The 27,734-nt window shown below is 40.1% G+C and overlaps 1 protein-coding gene across 2 annotated transcripts in view; it reads right to left on the bottom strand.

Moving 5' to 3' along the window:
- TBL13 (TRICHOME BIREFRINGENCE-LIKE 13) overlaps positions 1-27,734 on the bottom strand; it is a 260,977-nt gene that overhangs the window by 122,325 nt on the left and 110,918 nt on the right. The gene's annotated exons all lie outside the window — the stretch shown is intronic.

Genomic DNA, 27,734 nt, shown 5'->3' with positions numbered 1-27,734 from the left:
GTCTCTCCAAAGACTTCCCCTCACGCTTGATTTTGTAATCCCAACAAGATGTTCCCCCTACAAAACTTCAATCAAGGATTAGTTCCATATAAATGTAGCGATAATCAATAATAAGAAACTTTAGAGATTTATTTAAAACCAACTAGAGCATTCTATACCTAGAGCATACTTCTAAATCAAATGTCAATGCAAGATAGCTCTACATTAACAAATCTACACGAGCATATGGAAGCAAATTAGATCAAAGCATGAGTAAAAGGAATTATACCAATGCTCAACAATTCATCACACTCAAAAAGGAAGAACACCTCATGAACGAAATCCCAAAGTCTTTATTGATATTCCTGAAAGTGTACAAGGCAATAGCGCTTCCGCGAGCACAATAGCTAGTAACAAATTATACAATGTGAAAGCCCATGACTCTATTATATAGAGAGTTGGGAGCAAATCCAAATGATTAATGACAATGACAAATGGCGTTGGAGCCAATCCCAATGTAGAAGTGATTAAACAAGCGGCATGAGGTGACAATCCCTAAGAGAAATTCGAATTTGTTGAATGGAGCTCCAATGCCAAGTGTAAAAATCGAATTCTGGCAAGTGGACATCATTTTCTTCTTCCCTTATGTGCCAAATTCGAATTTTATGGTGGAATGACAAGTGTATATGGGCGGTAACCCATGTGGAGACAATTTCCCACAAAAACCTCCACCAACTATTCTCCCAAATCCTCCCAAATGTGCATTAACTTCACAAATTCGAATTTCCAAGCAGCTTTTTCATTTAATGCCAAAAATTCGATTTTATTTGAGCACATGTCCTTTCCTTAATTTTAGGAGTCCACATCACCTTGGGACTTCACTTTAACTACCCCATAATTTTCCACCTCATTTCCACAACATTTAGCATGTGTGGATATTTATTTTTCTCCATTTATTTAATTTATGGCTTAATTAATTGCCAGATTTCCCACTAAACTTAGGAAAAGTGGGTTTTGAGGGTCCAAAACACATTATTAACCCCTCAAAGTGTGTCATAGTAGAAATTTGACGGTGAGAAGTGTAATTTTGATTACTCATACCCCATACAACTTCTCTAGACTACACTTATTACAATTTAAATACAATTTTATTTGCAATTTTTGACTTGCAAAAAATCTAAAAAATTAAAAAATGACTACCTAGACCTAACCAAATTCCACGAAATTTTTTGTGTGATCTAGTATGGTAATATACATCGACTCTAGACACTAGGATGTGTCAAGGGCTCAACCTTCAAACCATCACCCCAGCTTTGGGGTAAAACTTGAGTGAAAAAACCTAGAAAATTATCTGCCTCTAAAAAAGAAGGGATAATTAATCAGAAAAAAAAAAAAAAAAAAAAAAAAAAAAAAAAAAAAAAAAACACTCCAACCTGTACTCATTTGTTGATCGAGTCCCAACATCCTAGGCCTGTTACAGACTCAAAACTCATCATTACTAGTATCACTTATTATAATTCCCCGTAGGGTGTGGAATCTGGGTACAAGAAAGATGATGAAAAGATAGAAGTAGATTTAAAAAAACTCTGTTGATTAATGATATCTGATGGTACAAGTGTCCTCTGGATCATCCTTGGGCATGGAGTCTTCATGTAATCATTAGGTGCCACTCCAGTGGTCAACAGGTTGCAAGCAATGAAGAAGTGCTCTCACAAGGAGCATAAGGTGGTTGACCAATCTATCCAAGAAGAAGCAAATGAAGAAAGAGATCAAGCATGTGACGAATACCATGATCACAAAGAATCACTATCTGACAAAGAACCATTGAAGATATCTCCCGAAAGAAGGCAGGACAACTCTAACAAGGGAAGGAAGGACCCTTGACATCAATAAAGGCCTTGGAGGTATGAAAGATGTAGATAACTGATTCTACGAAGATGTCATGATGAGGAATCCATCCAGCAAAAGGACCATTTAATGTTGACGCAATATCAAGATGAAGTCGTGATGGGCTACTAGGTCGAAGCATGTAAACAAGCAAGTACAACGAAGCACCCATGAGAAGAGTATTCCAAAGCATGGACAGATGACAATAAAACCTGACATATGACAAGAAAGCCACTTTCCACAAAGGAAGCAATGACATGACAAACCAAGAAGGAAAGTGATCGATGGATGGTGCCCTACCTAGAAGAAGTTCGAACAAAGACTTCATGACATCAAAGAAAGGAAGGAGATCAAGCAACTAAAGGACCCACGAAGAAGAAGTTGTTGATGAATGAAAGAGTCCCTAGTTAAGAAGGAGCTCTGACAGGTCCCTGATCAAGAGGGAGTTTTGGATCACCCATGATTACAAAGGAGTGACAATTGTGTTTTTTCCATTTCATGTGTCATGCACTAGACCAAGACTAACAATCATAAGTCTAGATGAAAGCCATGAATGGAAATGTAGACACAAGATAGACACAAAATTCTTGTCTTCTCTTGGGAAGAAAGAATGGGAGGATTGGGTAATCATCTGGCATCTGATACTCTTTGAGGATGTGTAGGGCATCCAAGACAAGAGTAGGCAAGAGGACCGATATTCTTTGAGGGTTGGGAACCCAAGACAAGAATAGTCCTAGAAGGTCATACTTAGTGAACACCCGGGTGGGTATGTACCTTGAGAGACAATGACTGAGGTGTCGATAAGTCATTGGTCTCGCCAACATTGTGCTCTGATTTATTGGGAGATAGAGGTGTCAATGAAGGCCTTAATGTAGAAACAATGAGGTGTCGATAAGTCATTGGTCTCGCCAACATTGTGCTCTGATCTATTGGGAGATAGAGGTGTCAATGAAGGCCTTAATGTAGAAACAATGTTGGTTATTATGATGCTATAACAGATTGATTGCAAATTCGGTTTCACTTATGTGAATTCTTCACGATTAATAATAGCCAAGCACCTTGTAATGTTGTATGAATAGCTCCCTAGTTAAGAGAGAATGTTGAAGGAAATGTAACTAGGTTCGGTCTTCATAATGTACTTTTGGTATTTGTATTTATCCAAGAAAAGAAATATTATTTTTATGATATATGTCAATGAGCTTCTTGCTCACTGAAGTAGGTCTAGCACATGTTAAAGTGCTATAAGTAAGTCAAAAGGTCAAAAGACTTAAGGGTATGTTACATTGTGTATAAAAGTCAAAGAAGTCACCTCCAAGCAAAGGCAAGTCTCCTCCTAGCAAAGACACCATCAAAAGAAGAAATGGCACCATTAAAAGCACCCATCGAAGCAAAGGAAGTCAAGTCGGCCTCAAGGCAGCAAGTCGGCCTAAAGGAGGGACAATCCTCTATATATAGAGGTTGTCCACTCCTCCAAAGAGAACGCAATCATCTCTGAAATTAGTGAAGGAAGAAGTCGAGATAAAGTGAAGGGAAATAAGTCTAAAAGGGTCTACAAAGTGCAGTGAAGTAAGGAGGAAGAAAAGCGAAGGTAGAGGATTGTTTCTAGGGCTAGAAACAGTCACACGTGCGAAGAAAAGGAAGACAAATCTGCGGGTATGACAGCAGGGACAAACAGTCCATGAACTAGTGTTGTTTGGGTTTGAAACTAGGCCTACAAGGCCTCCCAAGTCAAGCGAAGAAGCCTATCTCTCTAGTGAAGGAAAAGGGCCCTAATTCTCTAGGGTACCTCTCACACGTGCGAGAATTAGCGTTGCAGTGTTGTCACACTAAGCCTACCACTATACATCAAGAAGGAACTTGGATGATCAAGAGAAGGAATGAGTATCCTTAGGTGAAGGATATCACTAAGTACAAAAGATAAAGTATTTCTTCTAGAAGATCTACTAATAATGGAAGGAAGAACGAATTGTCAAGGAATGAAGTGCCAAAAGGAGGTGGACAAAGTGTAGGGGAAACATAGTGCAGAGAAAAGGAAGGACTTGACTTGTGCTTAGAGGATCTTCTAGTCAAGGGTCTAGGGTTTGGCATTGATCAAAAAAGAAGCTTCAATAAGAGAAAACTTACCGAAGGGTTTTCCTCTCAAGAGAAGAGAGGTTTTGGCCCTGGCAGAGAGCCAACATCTTGTGTTCTTGTTTTATGTTTAGATAGCAATTTGATGAAGCACACACAGATGTATTAATAAGAGAATAAGAAGATTAAGCTAACAAAGATAAATTGTAAAAAGACATCACAAATTGTCATCTAGTCCCGAAGAATCATTCAACCCTAATTGCCCTAGATTCTTCAACAACATCCTCATGAGCAGCGTTAGCACCACCCCATTTGTTAATGAAATGTCTAAAGCGATTAAGATGACCTTTAACGATTATCGCATTATTGCCTTGGAAAGAAGGAAATTTATCCATACCTTTATTGGGAAGGTCATGACGATAACCTTGAATGTTAGCGAAATTGCAAGGAAGATACAAGTCATCCATGATGTCTTGCTGAATGAGATCAAGAAAAAGTGATTGGATGTCAAAGAGGGCTTGTTGTCTGAGATTAACAAGAAGTGTACAGGAAAAGAGCTTGTGATCGGACCCTGAGAGCCTTCTCGGGATCAGGAGCAGGATTAACCAAGCTACTTGGGTGCCTTCTAGTACAAGCTCCTGTAGAAGATGAAGGAAGTGGAGTCACCACCCCGACAGAAATCTAACTTAGACACCTGAGATGAAAGATGAGAAAAATGAAAAAGATGAATGTTGTAAAGCAAAGGTCCAATAAATTGGTCCCCAGTATCGGTGCCAAAAAATGTATCCAAGCAACACACAAAATTACATAAGTAGAGTCCATCCAAATATCATCATATAACATTAAGCACAAGAAATAAAAGCTCATCAATAATTTTTTTAACATGAAAAATAAAATCTAATCCTAAAACAGAAATGAAATGTTGAAATGACAAGGTGTAGGGTTAGAAGTATAATACAAAGGATGCCCCATGGCATCAGATGTCGTCTTTGAAAAATAGCTTGAACATTTGGCAATTTGCAGGTAAGTCAAGTGGTTTTCCATCCAATCTACTCAAGTGGAATGAATCTGGCCGAGCAATGTCTTAGATAATGTACAATCCCAACCACAAACTGTCAAATTTATTATGTTTTCCTCGTTTTTCATTCTTGTGATCCCAAAGAAGTACCATATCTCCAACTTGCAAAGATCTAGATCGAGATGATTTATCAAAACTTTTCTTAATGTTAGACTGACTTTTACACATATTATCAAAAGCTTTCCTACGAGTTTCATCCAACTCCAAAATCTGATCAAATCTATTTTGAACAGCATCATTATCAGTAGAAAAATGTTGGAGGAGTTGATAAGCTGGCAATTTAAGGTGCACAGGTAAAGTTACATCCAAGCCATAAACTAATTCGAAAGGACTTTTACCATTAGCTTTCCTTTTAGTAATCTTATTTGCCCATAAAGCATACTTGATTTTACTGTCCCAAGGTCGCTTATTATCTCTTACTATCTTCTTGATAATGGTTATAAGATTTATGTTACTTGATTCAACAAGGCCATTACCCTGAGGATAGTAATTAGATGAATGAGATAAGACAATGCCATACTTGAAGCAAAAAGATGAAAACTTTGAAGAACTAAAAGCCTTGGTGTTATCAGTACTGATCTTGGCAGGGACACCAAATCTAGTAATGATATTATTTTCAATGAAGTCCATAATGACCTTTTCAGTGGCATTCTTAGCAGGGATGTGTTGAAGTTTCTAAGTTTACTTAGTTAGAAACCCTCCATGCACTTTATCTGATTTATTCCTACCTACTTGTTATCTTCCTTAACAAGTTATTTACAATGTGAATACTGAAAATAAACACTAGTGCATGCTCAATATATTACAGAACAGCAACTAAAAGAAACAAGAACAAACACACCACATGACACCATTATTTTTGGACTAATGTCCCCGGAAAAACCCAACGTGGGAAAACCGGTGCAGCGATCTGAGGGTTTTCTTATTAAGCAATATCAGAGTACAATCTGGGTGCCGTAACTGGCCTACCCAACAGAGAATTTCCTTAGCAGCTATACCTCACAGTTTGAGAGAAATCTCCTGGCTGAAACCCCGAAAAACCCTTCCAGCAACTCCTCAGCACAAAACTGCTCCTGCAACCCCAGCGTCTGCCCAATCTGGACTGCGTCAGCCCCTCTCTGTCTCACGTTGGCCCTGCGTCAGCCCCAGGAGGCCCTGCATCAACTCTGGGAGCCTCTGCGTCAGCTACACTGGCCCCTCTGGTGCTTTGTGCAACACTTGGTTGCCTCTGCGTGGCCCTGCGTGAGCCATTGCTGGCTCTACGTCACCCTCCTTGGCTGTTGCGCTGCTCTCCAGGCACAATCTTTGTCTTCTCTATTCCTCTGTACTCAATGCCCCTCAGTTGCTCTCTCGATCACTGATTCTATCTCTCTTAGCAAACCCTACTCTAGAGAATAGAATGATTGATCATCTGGTGCGCTCTCCAAGTGACCCTCAAGCCTCCTCTTATACTTTTCCTGTTGACGATTCAACGGCAAGATTAAGTCCCTAATCAACGGTTATGATTATATCTGCCTTGATCCATGTCTTTTGGACCACTCTAACACAGATTCATATTAATACTCATTAAAAATATTAATTATTTTAATATCTCCTTATCTATTTAGAATTTGCCCACACCCTTTTTGGGTATTGGAGATCTCATGTGCCCCAACCTCTCCAGCAAATTTCGTGGCTAGAGCACAACCAATGCTACCCCAAATCAACACTCCCTCTTAACAAGGATTGTGCTCTAGCAATACTCCTCACTATGTATTACTCTAATCATCTGGCATCGGTACTTGTGCTGATGCTAGGCCTTCCTGCCCAACATCCTCTGCACTGCCACCTCCTGTACTGCTGCCCATGGTTCTGCCACTGCCACTGTTGCATTTGTACGACAGCTCCCTCTGCATTCGTTCTGCTGCTAAACCTTTCTCCCAACACTGCATCTACACTACACCTCCTCTCATCATGCTGCATCGTGTTGCCCACTGCTGCACTTCAACTCAGTTACTGAGAAGTAAGTAACTGATCTCCCAACTGACCTTCCTGTTGGGCTAGAGACACCCACTGATGCTGAAACTCCCTCTGCCGCTAACAAGTGCTCCCTTTCTGACCTCTGCGCTGCTGCAACAACTCCCTACATCTTGCATCGTTGCACACCTCGTTGTGCCTTCCTGCATTGGTGCAACACTCCTGTGCCTCTCGCACTACTGCAGCCTGCTAGCCTCGCACTATCACAGGACTCCTACACTGTAGCTCTCTCTGCCGCTCCATCCGCATCCATCTCTACCCCACCCAGCCAGTCCTGCTACTCCTCGTCGAGGCTCCCATAGCAAGGTCTAATCCAAGAGGCTGGGTACCTCGAGGATCCTGCCCCTCATCGCCTGTAGTCCGCCTGACTACAGCTCGATGTCTCACAACTTCCGCTCAAGTGGTGCATGTGCATTCATGGCACAGTGATCGTCTGTCAAAACTTCCTTCTCTGCCCCTCATCGCTTGTAGTCTGCCTGACTACAGCTCGATGTCTCCCCACTTCCACTCAAGTGGCGCGTGTGCACTCATGGCACAGCCATCGTCTGTTAAAACTTCCTTCTCTGCCCGTGCTGGCGATGCCTTAGTCTCGGAAGACTCTCCTTTATTCTTCTTCCTTGGGCACTGGGTCGCATCTCCTGCTTTCCCTTAGATGTGAGGACCACATCCTCCTCCTCCTGCTTGACCTTGATCCCTTTGCTGCTGCTACCTGTCTTTCACTATCGTCTGATCTCTTCCTAGCGAAGAGCTGCCCACATCTCGTCCCAAGGTAGGAGAGTCCCTCTGCCCAGGATTCTCTCGACAAACACTTCCCACTCTTCTGAGACAGCATTCAGGGTTGTCCTCACCATAAGCTCCTGATCCGGTGTCGCTCCTATAGCAATCAACTGATCTCGGATCTCATTCAGTCCTCCAACGGAGGAGTTAATCGTTTGACCCTTCATCTGATACGACCTCATTTGGTTCTCGAGCAGCATTCTTCTCTACACAGAATTATGCTAGTACAGATTCTTGAGAACCTCCCACATCTCAACTGTCGTTTCCTTCTCGGCTATATGTGGTACCACATGATCCTTGACCCTGTCAAGGATAATGCACTTGGCCCTCGCCATCGCCTCCTCGTACTTGTCATTATCATTGGGGTCTACTGGGATAGCTATAAACTTCAAGGCGAAGTCCTTGACACGATTCCTGTCAAGCACTGACAAGATTTTGGCCTTCCAGACTGGGAAGTTTGATGCTGCATCCAGTCTATCCTGGTCTCTTACCCCATGTAGTGCCATGATGCTCCTCTACTTCCATCCTGGAAGTTCTTTATTCGACTCCTCTGAGTCTCTACTTCCCGTCTGGAATTTCTCTTCTCGACTCCAAGTCTTGATTTCCCTCCTGGAAATCCTTCTGGCGCTTGTCGAGATGCCCCCTACTCTGATCGTCTTGTGCAACTGCACTGCTGATCCGGGTTCCTCGGCTAGAAACCCTCGGTAACAACTCCTCTGGCCTTCCTCTATCAGGTATTGTTCTGACTACAGTACCTCACCAGCTCCACTATGCAATATTCCTGCAGCCTTCTAGACCCCAGCAACTGCATCTCTGTAAACTGCGTCAGCCCCTCGCTGCCTCTGCGTCACCCTGGATGGGTCTGCGTCAACCCTGGGATGCCCTGCGTTAGCCCTCTAGCCCTCTGTGTCAACAACGATGGCGTCTCTGAGGCTCTGCGCAGTTCCCGGCTTCTCCTGCTTGGCTCTGGCTGGCTCTGCGTCACACTTCCTTGGCTTCTGCACTGCTAGAAACAGCTTTTGTCACCTCGGGACAGTTGTTTTCTGCTGCTATTGCTCTGCTCGGTTGATGTCTTTTAGTCCTCCTGTGATCTGCAATCACCCTCTGATACCATGTTGATGTTTCTAAGTTTACTTAGTTAGAAACCCTCCATGCACTTTATCTGATTTATTCCTACCTACTTGTTATCTTCCTTAACAAGTTATTTACAATGTAAATACTAAAAATAAACACTAGTGCATGCTCAACATATTATAGATCAGCAACTAAAAGAAACAAGAACAAACACAACACTTGACACCATTATTTTTGGACTAATGTCCCCAGAAAAACCCAACGTGGGAAAATTGATGCAGCTATCTAAGGGTTTTCTTATTAAGCAATATCAAAGTACAATCTAGGTGTCGTAACTGGCCTGCCCAACAGAGAATTTCCTTAGCAGCTATACCTCACAGTTTGAGAGAAATCTCCCAGCTGAAACCCCAGAAAACCCTTTCGGCAGCTCAGCACAAAACTGCTCCTGCAACCCCATCGTCTGCCCAATCTGAATTGCGTCAGCCCCTCTCTGTCTCACGCTGGCCCTGCGTCAGCCTTTCATGCCTTGCGTTAGCCCTAGGAGGCCCTGCGTCAGCTCTGGGAGCCTCTGCGTCAACTACGTTGGCCCCTCTAGTGCTCTGCGCAACACTTGGCTGCCTCTGCGTGGCCCTGCGTGAGCCCTTGCTGGCTCTGCGTCACCCTCCTTGAATGTTGCGCTTCTCTCCCGACACAATCTCTGCCTTCTCTGTTCCTCTGTACTTAATGCCCCTCAGTGTGCTCTCCAAGTGACCCTCAAGCCTCCTCTTATACTTTTCCTGTTGATGATTCAACGGCCGAGATTAAGTCCCTAATCAACGGCTAAGATTAGATCTGGCTTGATCCATGTCTTTGGGACCACTCTAACGCAAATTCATATTAATACTCATTAATATTTTATTTTCCCTAAGTTTAAACTTAGGGACTCCATTAAAAATATTAATTATTTTAATATCTCCTGATCTGTTTAGGATTTGCCCAAACCCTTTCTGGGTATTGGAGATCTCATGTGCCCCAACGTCTCCACCAAATTTCGTGGCTAGAGCACATATGATGCTTCCCCAAATCAACAAGATGGCTTCCACCCATTTAGTGAAATAATCAGTAGCAATCAAAATCCATGAGTAGCCATTGCTAGAATTTTCATGAAACTTCCCAATGAAGTCCAAACCCCAATGTTGAAAAGGTGCATCCACAACCATAGGTTGTAAGGGCAAAGCAACAAGCTTCTGCTTCCCAGTGAACAATTGACCGGCTTGACAACTTCTAACAAACTTATGCACATTAGAAAATTTGAAGGCCAATAATAACCAGCTCTTAGAATTTTGTGGGCAGTAGTCCTAGCAACATAATGACCACCACAAAATCCCGAATGAAACTCAGAAATTAACTTCTTGGACTCAATTTCATCAACACACCTAAGTACTATGCCCTCAGGATTTCTCCATCCAAGGCCATCCTTCATGAGGCAATACTTAGTGGCTTTTAATCTAAGATCCCTTCTCTTATGAGCAACTAAATGGTTAGGACATGTAAGATTTAACAAGTAATATATAATATCCTTGTACCACTCATGCTCTCCTAATTTTTGTAGCTCAGGCGAAGATGAATCATTAAGACAAATCAAACCGGGAGCTTTCTCATTACCCTCGGTCATCATTTCAGCCAAACCTTGACAGTTGACTAACTTGATGGGTCTAATCTCTAAGTCATATTCTTGGATTTTAGTAACCCACCTAGCACGAGTCCCTAAGCAATCAGTTTGAGTTAATATATCTTTAACCGCAGAATGTGGGACAAAAGCAATGATTTTGGAATAACCCACATAAGTTCTGAAATGCTTAAGAGATTTAACTAAGGCATAGGCTTGCTTTTCCATGGTAGTGTAATTTAATTCAGAATTTTGAAGCACTCTACTCATGAAAGCAATAGGTTGCTCGTGACCATCCTTATTTTTCTATAATAAGACACTAGCAATGGTATCTTCAGAAGCGAAAGAGAAAATCCTGAAATCCTTCGAATAATCAGGAATAACTAAAACAAGAGCTTTGGCAATAGCACCCTTGATTTCTTGAAAAGCCTTTTTGCCATTTCCTTTCCATAAAAATTTACATCCTTCTTAAGAAGACTTTGAATAGGCTTAGCAACTTCCGTGTAATTCAGAATAAATCTTCTAAGAAAAATTGTTTTCCAAGAAAATACTAAAGGGATTTCAGATTATGGGGGAGAGGAAACTCTTGGATTGCCTCAACTCTTTCAGGATCAACCTTGATCCCATCTTTAGAAATGATGTGACCAAGTAAGTTCCCTTCAATTACTCCAAAAACAGACTTAGCCGGATTTAAGGAAATCCCATACTCTCTACATTTATCAAAAACTTGCCTAAGATGACTTATATGACTAATACCATCCTTAGAAAAAACAGTAAGATCATCCTCATAAATTTCGATAATTTTATCGATTAAACCCTTAAGGCATAATCCATAGCCCTTTGAAAAGTAGCCCCAGCATTGGTTAATCCAAACGACATTCTAATATATTCAAAAGTACCCCATGGTGTGGTGAATGTAGTTTTGTGACGATCCTCTTTCTTAACCCATACCTGATTATATCAAAAAAAACCATCTAGCAATGACATCATTCCAGAACCAGATACTCTTTGCAACATAGTCTCCATGTTTGGAGAAGGGTAATTATCCTTCTTACATGCTAGATTAAGGTTTTTGAAATCAACACAAAGTCTAATTGTACCATTCTTTTTCCTAACAATCATCAGGTTGGAACACTATGTTCAATGCCTAGTTTGAGAAATAATCCCTGCTGCAAGCATCCTTGAAAGTTATTTTTGAACTAAAGGGGCTAACTTAGGATTTATTTGCCTAGGTTTTTGACGAAAGGGTTTAGCATTTTCATCTTTCAAAGGGATAGTGTGCTCCATGACAACTTCCCTACAACCTTTTAATTCATCATAAGAAAATGCTAAAACATCCTAATATTCACAAAGTAAATTGGTTAACTTTTTCCTCTCTTCGTCATTAGTACCCTTACCAATTTTGACAATCTTGGGATCACTAGAGGCACCAATGTTTACTTCGATGAATTCACTTGGATCCATTTTATTTTCTTCTTTCGTCTTTGTGGCATCATACCGATCAAAGTGTTGCTCTAAAGCAACAACATTCCTAGGAGTAGCATTTATAATATCTTCATGATCATCAAATCCATTCTCCCTAGAATCTATCCGAAAATTTTCAAACTCACCCAAATTATCAAGAAAACGAATCACTTGCTTTTCATCATCAAAAACTTACCAATGCTCTGAATTATCTAGAACAAAGAAGGTCTAAAAATAACTTCCATTTTTATCTTGTCCTTGATCAACTCATGAGATAACTGCAAAGAAGAAGTAGCTACAGCAAGCTCATCCGCCAAACTATTATGTTATCTTAGGATAGCTTCAAGGTCAAGGGCATCTAAGCAATCCATAGTTTCCCATACAGCATTTCGATAATTCCTTAACCTTTGATTTTTACATGTAAATTTATTTTTAATCTGCATGATAACTAAATCAAAATCTCCCTTGATACTAAGCAAATTAACTCTTAAAGCCTTTGCCAACTCAAGACCCAACAACAAAGCTTCATATTCAGCAACGTTGTTGGTTGCTTCAAATTCCAATCTATAGGCAAATTTGAAAACATGACCAAGGGGAGACTTTAATACTATTCCAGCACCTTTACCATGCCTAGATGATGCACCGTCAAAATACATGTACCATACTTTATCCTTCAGATCCCCAATCTTTTCATCAACCTTATCATCGGGAAGAATTATGGAGTTAAAAAAAAATAGCATAATCCCAATGTCAGATTGTTCTTTAATTATCTCATTATGAGGTCTCTTAGGATCTTCAACATGGAATCTTCTTTCGGGCTCTTTGTTAAGTCTTACAAACCCATCACCTCTAGGAGAAGGAATCATAGCATATGACCAATTCATCTGAATACTCCCTCCTAGATCAGAGGCCCATTTTCTAGATAATAGCATACCCCAAGCATCAGGCACATCAACAACAACAATGTCCATAACAATCATAATGTCAGGGTAAACCGATAAATGAACTTGTAAATCCTTGATTAACCCATGAACTTCAATCTTCTTAGAATCCATGGCACTTTGATTGTAGTACGGCCTAGAAACTCTTAAATTAAGTTGTTCCATGACCCTCTTGGTCATGACACAAGATGATCTTTCTAGCCAAATCTAGTTATTTATTTGTATAGATCTGGCTAGGAAGAGCCTTAGATCTACAGATCTGGGAGCGGAGTTGGACTCATACTCCTCAAATCTGATAGATTTGTAGATTATTTGTATGGATATGTAGATTATTTATATAGATCTGTAATTTACTTGTGTAGATCTGAAGTTTTGTAACATAATTTTGAATTTTAACACTTGGGTTTTTGAGATTTTCTCTATTTTTGTACATAATGGGTATTGGCTTTTTCTCTTTTCCCTTGTGCAGGAATAGATCTAAGAAATCAGCCAAGGAAATTTTCAAATTTGAGCCAGATCTAGACCCTAGAGGGCAAGATCTAGGCTCAAAATTTGTTTGCAGGGTTAAAAACGATTAGATCTTTCATTGAAGCATTCAGATCTGGGGTTTTGATAGTAATTGTTGGAGAACGATTGAAGGCAGAAATATCTCAGTTCGAAATTCAAAAAAAAATTGGGCAAAATTCAAAATTTTTTAAGGCTTGAAACAACCCCTAAAAGCTCCCTGGCAACGGCGCCAAAAAATGTTGTCGCCCAAAGTGTACACCAAGGGTCGCAACGCTAAGGGCAAATTATGTCACTCTAATCTTTGCATACTCCGTTCTAGCTATCTCCTAGGCAAGCTAAGGGGGGTAGTCCCTAAGGGGTGAAAGATGGATGATGAAGGAAAACTTGTTGGGAGCCAACAAGTTCTAAGAGATGCACTAAGAATTATCTTATTAAGTTGGCTTAAATGAGGTTGATTGAGCAATGCTTTTACGATATTCAATTAGATAAGACAATTTCGATTAAAGTTGTGAGACCGATGCCTTTAATCACAATGCTCGGAGGAATGAATTTGCAGGATGAAAGGTTTATCAAATCAAAAGATAACAATCCAAGCCAAGTTAGGTGAAAATGTAAGATAAGGAAACGAAAAATGCTTCAATGAGATTATTCAAAGTGCTTCAATAAGAACAATATGAAACTCCCTGGAGACCAATATATCAATATTGCTCACTAGATTATAAGATGTCAATTATGAAATCTGTGAGTACAAGAGCAATACATGCAAAAACACTTAGAGAGCAATCTAGCAATTCCAATTAGAGTTTTCTTAGATGTACAATCATGAGGGTAATCATGTTATTTAGCAATTAGGGACAGTACTCTCTCAATTAGCACAATTAATAACAGGCATACAAAAATATGAAATTGCTAACAGTGATCTCTAATGTTATCACAAAGATGAGATGCCAAGCACACAAAGAGATACAATGACCATGCAAGGATACAAATGCAAGGGAGAAGATGAAATGCAAAGCAATTGAAGATTAGCAACACACAATGACATGGGATGAATGAAAGAAAGAGCTTGGGCAACGAGGATGCAGGTCGAGCAGCAATGAATGAAGACGCAAGCAGCGGCAGAGGGAGCCGAGGCAGCAAGATGAAGCAAGGAAACATGTGAGGGTTTGCAAAGAGAGAGAACCAGTCGAGGGAGAAAAGAAAAACGCAGGAATGAGAAGCAGCGAAATGGATAAACAAAGAGAAAAAATGCAACAACAAAAGAAAACGCAAAGGAGAAGGGTTAGCAGCAAATGGAAGGAGAAAAACGCAGAGGAGAAGGCTGCAATTTCAGAGAAAAGAAAGAAAAACACAGACAAAGGGAGCAACAAAATTTCAAAGGGGTTTAGGGCAATAGAGGGTAGCCCCACAACCTTAAAAATCTTTCCAGAAATTTATATTTTTAAAATGATATATTCCTGCTTCAAATTTCCTCTTAGGAAAACTCATAAAATCCCCATATCTAAATTTTGAAACCCTCGAACTGTAAATAACTTTGAATAATGTCCTTGCAAAATAGTTTCGAGGCCAGATCTTACCCTTAGGGTCTAGATCTGGCTTCAAATAAAAAATTCCCTTCAACATGCATCGATACAGCTACTCCTCCTTGTTGCCGCCATCGAGCCTGCAAGAACGATTTCCCTTTCTTATTTTGTATTTTCACTTTGTTTTGTTTCAACTCCATTAGGGTCAGATTTTCATAAAATAACATAATTCGATTTTTTTTTAGGTTTGCTTTTTCACGTTTTATGTTTGTTTTGATTTTTATTAAAAAAAAGCTCTTAGAAGTTTGATTTTAGTTTTTTTGTGACTTCGATTTATTTTTTTTAGAAGTTGAATTTCATTTTTAATTTTTTCTTTTCCCTTTTTGTTTTGATTTTTTTATAACACTTTGATTTTGTTTGATATAAAAACAAAAATTTAAAAGTTTTCCATTTCCTTTTTTTAATGTGACTTTGATATTTCTAAAAAATTAAATCAAAAGAGAACTTTGTGCTCTCACATTAAAATTTTAAATTTTTATGTGGCCTTTGGCCCATTAAAAATTTAATTTATTAAGTCTTTTGAGCTTTTTACATTTGTCACATTAAAAAACTTAATTAATCATTTGCCAGATTAAATTTGTTTCATCAAACATAGCACACTAAAATTTGCCTAAGGAATAATTAAATTTTTAATCTAAAGTTCTTTCTTGAAGTTTTTTTTTGTGTTAGGAGATTTGGAACTTCAAAATTTAAAGGGAAAATTTTGTGGTATTAAAATTTTTGTATTTCTCTATAGTCAAACACATTTAAATATTCTTTAAATCATGTCTAAAGTTGACTATAGGAAAGCAAGAATTTTTCTCTAGATTGGGTCACCTAAGAAAAATCATTTTTAATCTAGAATTGTTTGAATTGCTTAGCATTTGAATTTCATGGTTCTGCATGGTATTTAAATTTTCGAAATTTAATTGCTAGAGTAATTTGCATGCTAAGGTTTTGGGCATTTTCTTATGCTTGACATCCATTGAGATTGTTCGTCGTTGAATTAGCTCCAAGAGTGATTTAATTACTTGAATTATTTGATGTTTATTGCAAGTTAAATATTTTGAAAATATTTCGTGTAATTATTAAGTATTATGTCATGGAACTATGATAAATTGCATATATTTTGTTTCATAAATTGAATATTTTTTTGAGCATCTGATATTAATTTGTGAAAAAGCTTTTTGTTCTCTTTGAGCATAATTGTATTAAAAGAATTTGAAGTAAGCTTGTGATTTAATTGTGATATTGCTAAGAATTTTATCTTTCAATCTTTGTCTAGTGAAGTGAACATTCATTTTGGCAATTAAGGGCTTTGATATATAACTCTGAAGTAGATCGTAGCATAAGCATTTGTAATCCTTGAATCTAACTTCATCTCATCTTCTAATCAAATTGTGCATTTGCATATTAAGTTAGTTTTGCATAACTAAAATTTACTTCCAAGCATAAGCTTGGTTGATAGAGAGATAGGTACCCATCCATCTTTGCTTGAGAAGCTTGCCTTTAATAGTACTTAAACGATAACCTTGCAGTCGTCATAGCCACAGCACTCTACAGTGCCAGAGGCACCGAGTATGTTAGATTTTCAGGAGAGGTATCATTAATCACACCTTAGTGTGTTTCACCTTATCTTCTCTCTGCCAATTACTATGAAATCAGCCTCAATATAGAATGGATCGAAGGGTTTAAACTTAGATAGGCATTTAACTAAAATTAACTAAGTTTCCTGCATCTCACATTAACTTTAGGATCTACATTTCACATAAGATAGCCATTCATCCAAGCAGCAGTTGCTAATCAAGTACTTGGTCGCTTCACTTTGTCTCCCGAATTGGTTGGTTCCCATCTAGTTCTCCTTCATTCTATTTCCATAGGGTATACCCCCCTTAGCCTGTCGTAGGGAGACAGCTTAAGCAGAGAGATTGGAGATCAGGGTGACAGCCCCCGATCAGAGTCATTGTCGCGGTGCCTAGACATTTTGTGCAACAACAGTGTCAAAGCCTAGTTCATTAAGCAGTTGAGACCAAGTCATCCAAAGCCTCCTTTGGTCTAAGAGGCCAAAATTTTTGTGGTTGTCCGTCTTAATTTTAGGGCTAGATTGTTCTCTGTTGTAAATAATTGCATTTTTAAACTTTTTCAACAATTTCACATTACATTCACCCCATATCATCATAAGCAAATATATAGAGAGAACATTAACATCAACAATGGAGTGGAACAGTAAGGTACATTAAGAGAAAAGGATACACGATGGAGACACCAGCATTTAGGTCAGAGACCAGGGCAAAACCCCACAAGGCTGAAAATCCAAAAATCAATTCTTCTTCTTCTTTAGATATTCATCAAATGTTCAGCTGAGATACAATGTACAATTATAATGAGACACAAGTCTTTCAACATCAAACACATTAGGCCTCCTAGGGCCAACACAGGATCATACAAGATCCTCATAAGATGACAGCAGACAAGCTTCTCAATCACATCCTACACAAGACCTCTGAAAGATCTTTATATCACTGTCACAAGCAGCATATGTCCCTGTCTCAAATAGTATGCAAGTAGTGCCATAGGACCACGTGTCACTGTAATCATATCACTGTCCAGTGTCAAGTATCGCTGCCATACTTCATTGTCATAAGAGCAAGAGATACTGCTCAAACATCACTGCTATAAGAATAAGATTCACTGCCCAACCATCACTGTCACAAGAGCATGAACCACTGCCCAATCATCACTGTCACAAGAGCATGAAGTTATGAACCACTGCCCAATCATCATTGTCATCAGGATTCTGTCATACAAGGATACATCTATACATCTCAAGGGTCTGTCATACATTTCAGTCATAAAAACACTTCCGAATATCAATATCACTGTCACAAAGAGTTTGTCATACATTACCGAAGACACTTAAACCCTTATCATAGGGCTGCTCAAGTAGGCTGCAACAGACCTCATCGAGGCCTCATAAGAATAGGCCTTGAAGGCGACCTGTACAATACTCTAAACAGCCCCTACATCCCTATCAAACCTTAATAAGATGACACCTTCAGCTCTGTGAATGACACAGTTCTGAACATACCTCTGAGTAATTCGGCCCTAGGTCACAGTCCTCTATGGCTAGGGTTTCCGCAGTCAAATACCAGACTTCTTAAGACCTGCATTAACCTTCTTTTGAGCTCTGAACTTGCTGCACTGGTCCTTCAAAATATGCAGCCTAGTTGTGGCTTTTCTCTGAGGTACCTCGGCCCTGGTTAGGGCACCACAACAGCCCATGTTTGTTCCAAATCATGGCCTCAAAACTGCCTCATTTCATACACTAACCTTCTCTTCCAAGTCCTAGCATCCTTTGCCCAATACCTTAAGACATTCAGCCTTTATTCTATGCCTACCATAGATCTTGCACACTGAAGAACAGGGCTCGATCTTCCATGATGTCACAGAGATGATCTGCGGCCCATACACAGATAATTAGCACCATAGAATTAGCACAGAAAACACAGATAATTAGGCCAGCTAGCTCCAAACCAAAACACAGAAAAATAGATCAAACTTCATCCTTTCTTCTCTTGAAATGTCTTCTCTAGGTCTGTGGCTGCCTCAAGGTTCTTCCCCATAGATTATAGTGCTTGTGATGATGTGATGAATGATCTCCAAGGCCTCTTATTTATATAATTCAATAAAGGAGTCAAGGGGTGTCTAAATGCCAATGTGGCCCTTCATTTTGGTGAGGCTGACTTGAGGAAAAACCCAATTAATTTGCTTATGATAATATATTTAAATATATTTTCCGAAATAAATTTGTGCCATATTAAATAATGAGAGGAGTGCCGAAATAATACCAAAAATAATAATATTCATTTGACCAATTTGAATTCTTCCTTGGGGCTAGATGGTTTCTTCTTGGAGCAGATGGGCTCCTTTTGGGGTAATTTGATGACTCTTGGGGAAATTCATCCCAAAGCAGCTCCAAATTTCAACACTCCCTCTTAGTGAGGAATTTTCGGCTACACCATGTGTCTCATCTCGAATGTACATGTCTCAACATAAGAGAAACTCATCTCATCTCGTCTCGTCTCATAGAAGAAGAATAATCCACAATCGACGATAGGGGAGATTGATTTACCACAACCAAGTCCATGGCAGTCATAAATGACCTTGGTAAAGATCATCCAAACCCTATGGGTCTCCATGTCAAGCTCCATGACCTCATCTCAGTTGAACAATGATGACTCAATCCATAGAAGATGAAAAATGATCCACATGACAATAGGGGAGATCAATTTACAACAATAAATTCCATGGCAATCATAAATAACCTTGGTAAAGATCACACACCCTATGTCCATTGACTGACCCTCTCCCAATTTGATCCTCATCGATCAAGTGGTAGAACACTTGCATCCAATACTTAGGGGAGATCAATTTACCATAACCAAGACCATGGTAGGCGCGTCCACCATTAGGTAAAGACCACATGCACCTAAGTCACCTCACCCACTATCCAGATGGTTGGCAATCTTGGGAAGCTTAAGCACCTCAGTGTGGCCCTTGGTCAATAATGACACAAAGGTGACTTGCGGGTAGGATGCATACTGGGGCATGTACTCAGCCAAGTCCATGGCTTCAAGGAGTACCCTCACACCCAGAAGCGGTTGCTCATCCCCCTTCACCAAGTCCATGGCTAGTCATAAAGACGAGAGAAGGCATATGCTTAGTGTTCTCAATCAGCAATGTTCCCTCTCGGGAAGGTAGAGCTTCGCTACACATCCCCCTTCACCAAGTCCATGGCTAGTCATAAAGACGAGGGAGGGCATATGCTCAGTGTTCTCAATCAACAATGTTCCCTCTCAGGGAAGGATACATTCTCCCGCACTCCAAGCTACTCTCTAAAAAAATATGAACTTTGCTTTAGGCAAAGGTTTGGAGAGAATGTCCACAATTTGTTCCTTTGTTGAAGCCTCATTGCTTCAATTCTGCAACAAGTCACTATCAGAGCCTCACTGCTCCCTCTGTGCTAGAGCCTCATCGCTCCCTCTATGTAAGAGCCTCAATGCTCCATCAAAAGCCACACTCTCGCAATATGATCAGTGATTGCTTAAACTGAGTGCAATGGAAGTTTGCTACCTACTCATCTAGGAAATTAAGGCAAGACCCATACTGAAGCAACATCTCAGTGTGTTCTTCCTGTTAACAACACTCTTGGTTCACTTGGCATCAACATATCTCTCTAATCACAGCACTGTCTCAATCCATGACTGACTATATCATGTAGGTATCTCAATACCAGCTTTGCAGTATCCCAATATACATGTTCAGGCTCTGTTTGGCTCAAGGTACATGCTGCAAAGCAAGGATCTGTCTAACTGCCTGCTCATCATGGGATCCACCAAATCTAAATCTTAAGAGGAGTCTCCCAACTGCTTCAACATAATCCTTCAGGCCCAAGTCTCTGACAGCATACTTCCCTTCACAGGGAAGTCCTCATCATCTCTTTATTACACTTCTAATCTCAAGAAATGGATCACTTGAGCTCAGAGGTCAACTCCCTCTAGTACTAAACGATGAGATGATCTAATCGTCAAAAATAAATTATTAGCATATAAAACCAAATATCAAAAACATACCTTCAACCTTGAAGAGGGATTGGTATCTACATCAGATGTCCATCGATCCAAACATGCCAAGCTCAGGTGACTTGCTTGAGTCCATATGGGGCTCTCTTCAGCCTACAATCATGAGTCTCCTCCTCATGTACCTCAAAGCCCAAAGGTAGCTCCAGGTATGCTTCTTCCATAAGTACATCATGGAGGAAGCCAACTTCACATACATCAGATAATATAATAATAGTGCATCTAGCAATAGCTGTTAGGATGTCATCATAGTCCTCTCCCTTTGAGAGCATATTCCTTATCACTTGTTGAACTTCTATCATGAAAGCATCTGACATTGTTGCATCTTTGTCATCTAGAATGGTCCTTGCATGAAGGACATAGTGCTCTCAGCATCTCATCTTATCGTTATATTCAATCTGACAGCCTCTTCAGTCATAGTCATCAACCTGGGAGACTACAATCCTTCCTTCGAGGTCTAAGCTCTTGTCCATTTTCAAGTGCCACTCTAATCATGGGGTTGCTCTACATCCTCCTCAATCTCAATATTGAGGACTTGGTACCCATTGACCCCAAAACAAGAGCAAGAGCAATAATAGCAAAGTAAATAAATATAATGAAAGTGTGCCTGATGATGAAGCAGAACTCTGCACAGTCCAATCTTCTTGTCAAGGGCTGCCCCTAAATTTTGAGCACCTTCATGTTGTCATCATTTGTTGCAAGTTTCATCTAGAAGACATTATTGTCTTTCTTTTCTAAATATGAGAGTAGCTCCTTCATGTTGTCATCATTTGTTGCAAGTTTCATCCAGAAGACATTATTGTCTTTCTTCTCTAAATATGAGAGTGGCTTCTTCATTCTCCTGCACCAGCTCCCTCTTGGAGCTAACTCTTCCTACATTACTCTTCATCTTGATGGCCCTCAAGATGGATTTGCTTTCCTTGATCACACCCTCATTCAAGAAGTCAGGGAAAGAAGCATTTGGTTAGCCAATTACTCATGTAGGAAGAATAAATTGTGGTCTAAAAATATTAATCAATCTAAACAAGAACAATGTCACAAAGAAATAACATAAGTTTTGAAAGTACTTATCTTCAATAAGGATTCGAGGAAGCTATTAGCTCGCTCTTCATCATGTCTCCTTATGAGGCACCAATGTCCATCAACCATATGTCAATGTCGTCTGCAAAATAAGAAATGCTTCCTCTTGAGCACCACCTGTATCCAGATCCTTAATCTCCTTCATCGGCAGCCAACCACAATTATCAAAGTACGAGATGATCGCTGAATTTGCATCATACCATCTCCTATTGGGAGACAGGCCCATCTAGGGTTATTTTGAATCTGTCATGGGAGCTTGAATCTACCTCTTGGATAACTTAATAGTTTCTCACTGATCATACAGACATCTAAATCACATTAGTGTTCCAATGCTATAGAACCCAAGCTTTTTCCATATCCAAGGTCACTCCTAAGGCTTCTCCCAAACCCTAACCTTCATTTGCAAGAACAAGGGCTCCTAAGGGTTCCCTTCAAACCCTAGAATTCTTTTAGGTCTCCAACATCTTCATCTCTTTCACTTTGTTTGATCAAGAAATCCATCATAGGTGTCTACACGGGGGTGATCTCAATGACTTTTCTTTAGCCCAACTCTGATACCATGTTAATTTTAGGGCTAGATTGTTCTCTGTTGTAGATAATTGCATTTTTAAATTTTTTCAACAATTTCACATTACATTCACCCCATATCATCATAAGCAATTATATAGAGAGAACATTAACATCAACAATGCAACGGAACAATAAGGAACATTAGAAGAAAAGCATACACAATAGAGACACCAGGATTTAGGTCAGAGACCAGGGCAAAACCCCACAAGGGGGAAAACCCAAAAATCAATTATTCTTCTTCTTCTTTAGATATTCATCAAATGTTCAGTTGAGATACAATGTACAATTATAATAAGACATAAGTCTTTCAACATCTCCCCGGATTCATGTGTCATTGCCAATCATGCCACTTGTACCACAACAGAATGATTGCGACCACCATTCCTACCATGTCGACCATTTGATATTTTCCTCCAGCTCCCTTGTTCAATACCTGGTCTCTCCCGCCTACCTGCTCAGTTCCAACATCCACTGTGACTCTTGTGCCTCTAGCCCAGCCCTCTAAACCCATTGCTCTACCATGAGTCGTGATCGAGGAAGAGGTCGACGGGCAAGTCGTAGCAGGGGAAGAGGACACCCACCAACCACCCTTGCCGAGAAAAAAGAATGGGCACTGTTTGATAATGCCATGTTGATTCACATACAGCATCAGGTCTTTGAACTTGAAGCTAAGGAGGTCTACCATGGGCGGAACACGCTTTGGGCAATCTGCAACCTTCTTGCCCACCAGCTCCTAGACCAGGAAAGGAACAAATCTCGTGCAACTTGTTGGATTGTTGAGCTCTCAGCCTTCAATAGCCATGCCACCTCATCCCTCCGCCATCTCTCCCACGAACCTAGGCATAGACTTCCCTCCTAACATTCCATCCCCCTCCTCCCCTCCTCCCTCAACATCTGCCTCCCTTCCCCTGGGCTCTACATCTCCCTCCACCTTCATGGTTTCTAGTGGTCGTTCCTCCCCTACTCGCAAACATCCGAAAGCAGCTCCGCCACAGGCAACAACTCCCATGCTATCTCCTCCGCAACTCAGTCCGCATGGGTGCAATATCATTAAGGAAAAGTTGGCAGAAGAGGTTACCGCCAGCCCTCCCAGCGATGGTCGAGCACATTTGCAGCAGGTCGACATCTCTACTAGTCTTCACAATGCTAATTAAGCTTCCTCTAGTAATCATTAGCATAGTTTGTTTCGGCACCATGGCCACTCTTCTACTGTTTATTAATCAGGTGCTTTGTTCCACCATAGCCTACAAATCTAGAATTTTGACTTTCTCATGCTATGTAATGGTTTTGAACTGCAACTTTTGCACAAGTTTTTATGGTTTCCCTTCTCAGGGGCAGAAAACCTTGATGGGTGATGGGCGATGACCGCCCAAGACCACTAGTTTGTATTCTATGTACATTTCACTGTTAACATAATGTGAATCTCTTTGTCAAAAAAAAACAAAGTCTTTCAACATCAAACACATTAGGCCTCCTAGGGCCAACACAGGATCATACAAGATCCTCATAAAATGATAGCAGACAAGCATCTCAATCAAGTCCTCCATAAGACCTTTAAAAGATCTTTATATCATTGTCACAAGCAGCATATGTCCCTGTCTCAAATAGTATGCAAGTAATTGCCATAGGAGCACGTGTCGTTGTAGCCATATCACCGCCATAGTTCATTGTCATAAGAGAAAGAGATACTGCTCAAACATCATTTTATAAGAATAAGATTCACTGCCCAATCATCACTGTCATAGGAACATGAACCACTGCCCAATCATCATTGTCATGAGGATTCTGCCATATAAGGATACAGCGATACATCTCAAGGGTATGTCATACATTTCAGTCATAAAGACTCTGCCAAATATCAATATCATTGTCACAAAGAGTTTGTCATACATTACTAAAAATTTGGGCACTTAAACCCTTATCATAGGGTTGCTCAAGTATCCAGCAGCAGACCTCATAGAGGCCTCATAAGAATACTAAATAGGCCTTGAAGGCCAAATCTACAATACTCTAAACAGCACCTACATCCCTATCAGACTATGTCATAGGTTCAAGGTTCAAATTCAGCGAACCCAAAAAAAAAATTCAGATTCATTCAGGTTCGGCAAACCTGATAGTCGAATCTCAAATTCGAACCTCAACGAATTCGAACCTCAATGAATTCGAACTTGATAGTCGAACCTCAACGAATTCGAACCTAAAGGCGAACATAAAGACAAACCTGAAGCCCAATTTTATAAATTTTTAATTTTTTTTAGGGTTCGAGGTTAGATTTCGAGCAGTTTTTGTGAGTTGTTTTATGGTTTATGAGAAAAACCATCAGCAACACATGGTTTTCTCTTGTTTCGCTTCCCACCAATTAGTTTCTCGTGGTGGACACTGGTTTGGCTTTATTTACCATGGTTGTCGATAGATTTTCACAATCCAACTTCAGTGTAAGTGTTTCTCTATTGTGCTCAGTGATGTCGCTGCGTGTTGCTTGATCAGCAATTTCTTGAATTCAATTTCTAAATGTTGCTTGTCCCCACAGCCTGGAGCTTGAAGTTAATAGTGGTCGTGATTTGTGGCTCGTGGGTGCTCACTGCTACTCATATAGTTGTATTGATTGATTTTGATTTTGTATTATTTTATGTCATATATATATATATATATATAGTCGAACTTAATGTCGAACCTCATACGAACCTCATTGAAAAATTCGAATTCGAATCGAACTTAATTGTTTCGGAACTCAAATTCAAGCCCGAACCATGTGACATATAGCTATCAGAACATTGATATAAAAGGATTGGTCTCAAACCTTAACAAGATGACACCTTCAGCTCTATAAATGACACAGTTATGAACATACCTTTGAGGAATTCGTCCCTAGGTCACAATCCTCTGCAACTAGGGTTTCCGCAGTCAAAAACCAGACTTTTAAGACCTACATTAACCTTCTTTTGAGATTTGAACTTGCTGCGTTGGTCCTTCAACGTATGTGGCCTAGTTGTGGCTTTTCTTTGAGGTAACTCAGGCCTGGTTAGGGCACCAGAACAGCCCACCTTTGTTACAAATCATGGCCTCAAAACTACCTCATTTCAAAATTCATACACTAACCTTCTCTTCCAAGGCATGGTATCCTCTACGCAATACCTTAAGACATTCAGCCTTCATTCTATGCCTTACACAGATCTTGCACACTGAAGAATAGGGCTTGTTTTTTCATGATGTCACAAAGATGATTTGCGGCCCATACACAGATAATTAGCACCATAGAATTAGCACAAAATCTACCATGAGGTCCTTTTCTAACTCGGCTAGCTAGCTCCAAACCAAAACACAAAAAAAATGAATCAAACTTCATCCCTTCTTCTCTTGAAATGTCTCCTCCAGGTTTGCGGCTGCCTCAAGGTTCTTCTCCAAAGATTATAGTACTTGTGATGATGTGATGAATGATCTTCAAGGCCTCTTATTTATATAATTCAATAGAAAAGTCAAGGGGCGTCTAAATGCCAACGTGACCCTTCATTTTGGTGAGGCCAACTTGAGGAAAAACCCAAATAATTCGCTCTTGATAATATATTTAAATATATTTGCCCAAATAAATTTGTGCCACATTAAATAATGAGAGGAGTGCCAAAATAATAATTCCTCTGACCAACTTGAATTCTTCCTTAGGGATAGATGATTCCTTCTTGGGGTAGATGGGTTCCTTTTGGGGTAATTGGATTTCCCTTGGGGAAATTCATCCCAAAGTTGCCCCAAATTTCAAAAGTCCGAGCTCCTTTGAAAGGTTTAATCTCTGCACTATGATCCAATCAAAGGACTGTGGAGAAGGGCCTAAGCATGATCCAAGTTTGTTTCAAGGCCTAGAACAAATAGCACCAAAATCTTAAGTATGTGAGCCATGGAAGTCCAAGCCTTCTATATATGAAGACACTTGTCCAGTTTTGTGGTGGAAACAAGCAAGTTATATAATCCTGTGAGAGGTTCGAATTACCCTGTGATGTGATTGATATCTGAGGGTTGTGGTTAACTTTGTGAAATTAATATGAGTTTTGTGCATGAGACCAAGTTTTGTGGCATGGTTCATTATTAAGATCTTAGTGGCTTCCTTATGAGAGCTTTGTATGTGAGCTCTATCTTCTATAAAAGTCATCGGACCCGTGGCACTATGGTAAGTATGTTAAATTTAGCTATGTTCTATGCTTAGAGCAATTTATTTCAATTTTCACAGTTAGCTCAATATCTTTTCCAGAATAGCAATCACATCAGCATTAAAGTAAATTGTAGATAGAATATAAACATAGATCACAGAAGACAAGCCAAGACAAGAGGACACAAGATGTGGCGCTAGCCAAAGACAAACCCCAATGTGGGGAAACCCTTGATCAATTCTTCTTATATGTTCTTCAATAGTTCAGCACAGAGAGAGAGAGAGAGATAGTACATATACAACAGAAGTCAACTCTTTGTCTTTAATAAATAAGAGCATAGATCATCTCTAAGTAGATGATACATGAGGTAGCTGAACTCAGTTGAAGACATGTTGCTTCAACTGCTTCTCCCAGGTGACTCCATCACCATGCATTGTGTTGCACCTCATCATCGTGTTGCACCTCACTGTGCTGCATCGTGCTGCACCCATCATCACTATGCTAGACCTCATTACCATGCTGCACACATCATACTGCTGCACCTTATGGTGCACCTTCCGGTACTGCAACATCTTGTTGTACCTTATCATCTTGCTGCACTTACCAATGTTGCCTCATCATGTACCTTACCATGCCCATCATGTTGCATCACATTGTAGCATTTAATATTGATGTACTATACTAACAAGTGCTGCACACAACATGCTACACTTCACATTGTCATGATATGCCCATCATTGTGTTGTAGCATTTCACATCATACTTGTCGTGATGCCCATCATTGTGCTGTAGCATTTCACATCATGTTTGTCCCTTATCACAATGTTGTCACTGCTCATACTGTTGCACCATGATTGCTTCTTGTCCCATGCAAGCACCATGTCCTTGTTGTCCCATCTACCATGCTCCACCATGATTGCATTCACTGCACCTTGCTGTTGCTACTGTCCCGTTGTGCCATCATTGCACCATGCCATTGTTGTTGTCCCATTACAAGCATTATTGTGCCTGCACTTCTAGTTAGGGCATGTGCCACTGCTCTTAACCCAATACATAGCAAGGCTAGCCCTCTAAATGACTGCGGCCTAGTCAAGGTAGAGTGTTGCCTCCTCATGCTGTTGTTCTGGGCATATGGCAGCCCCTAACACTTCCACACTGGCCTGTTTTGGAGTGGCTAGGCCTGCGGCCTACCACAGACCTCTGCTGCACACTAACAGCCTTCCGAAACAGTCTTACCTTACCTCTTGCTGCCCTCAAACAATCCATAATTCTCCTTTCCAAACTCGGCCTCCTTGCAAGTGTG

The sequence above is a fragment of the Pinus tabuliformis genome, chromosome Q, assembly GCF_031772625.1.
Source record: "Pinus tabuliformis cultivar Carrire ecotype Pingquan chromosome Q, CPIR1, whole genome shotgun sequence".
NCBI classification, from domain to species: Eukaryota; Viridiplantae; Streptophyta; class Pinopsida; order Pinales; family Pinaceae; genus Pinus; species Pinus tabuliformis.
Note: the sequence above shows the minus strand (reverse complement) of the source record. Positions and strands in the feature narration are given on the sequence as shown.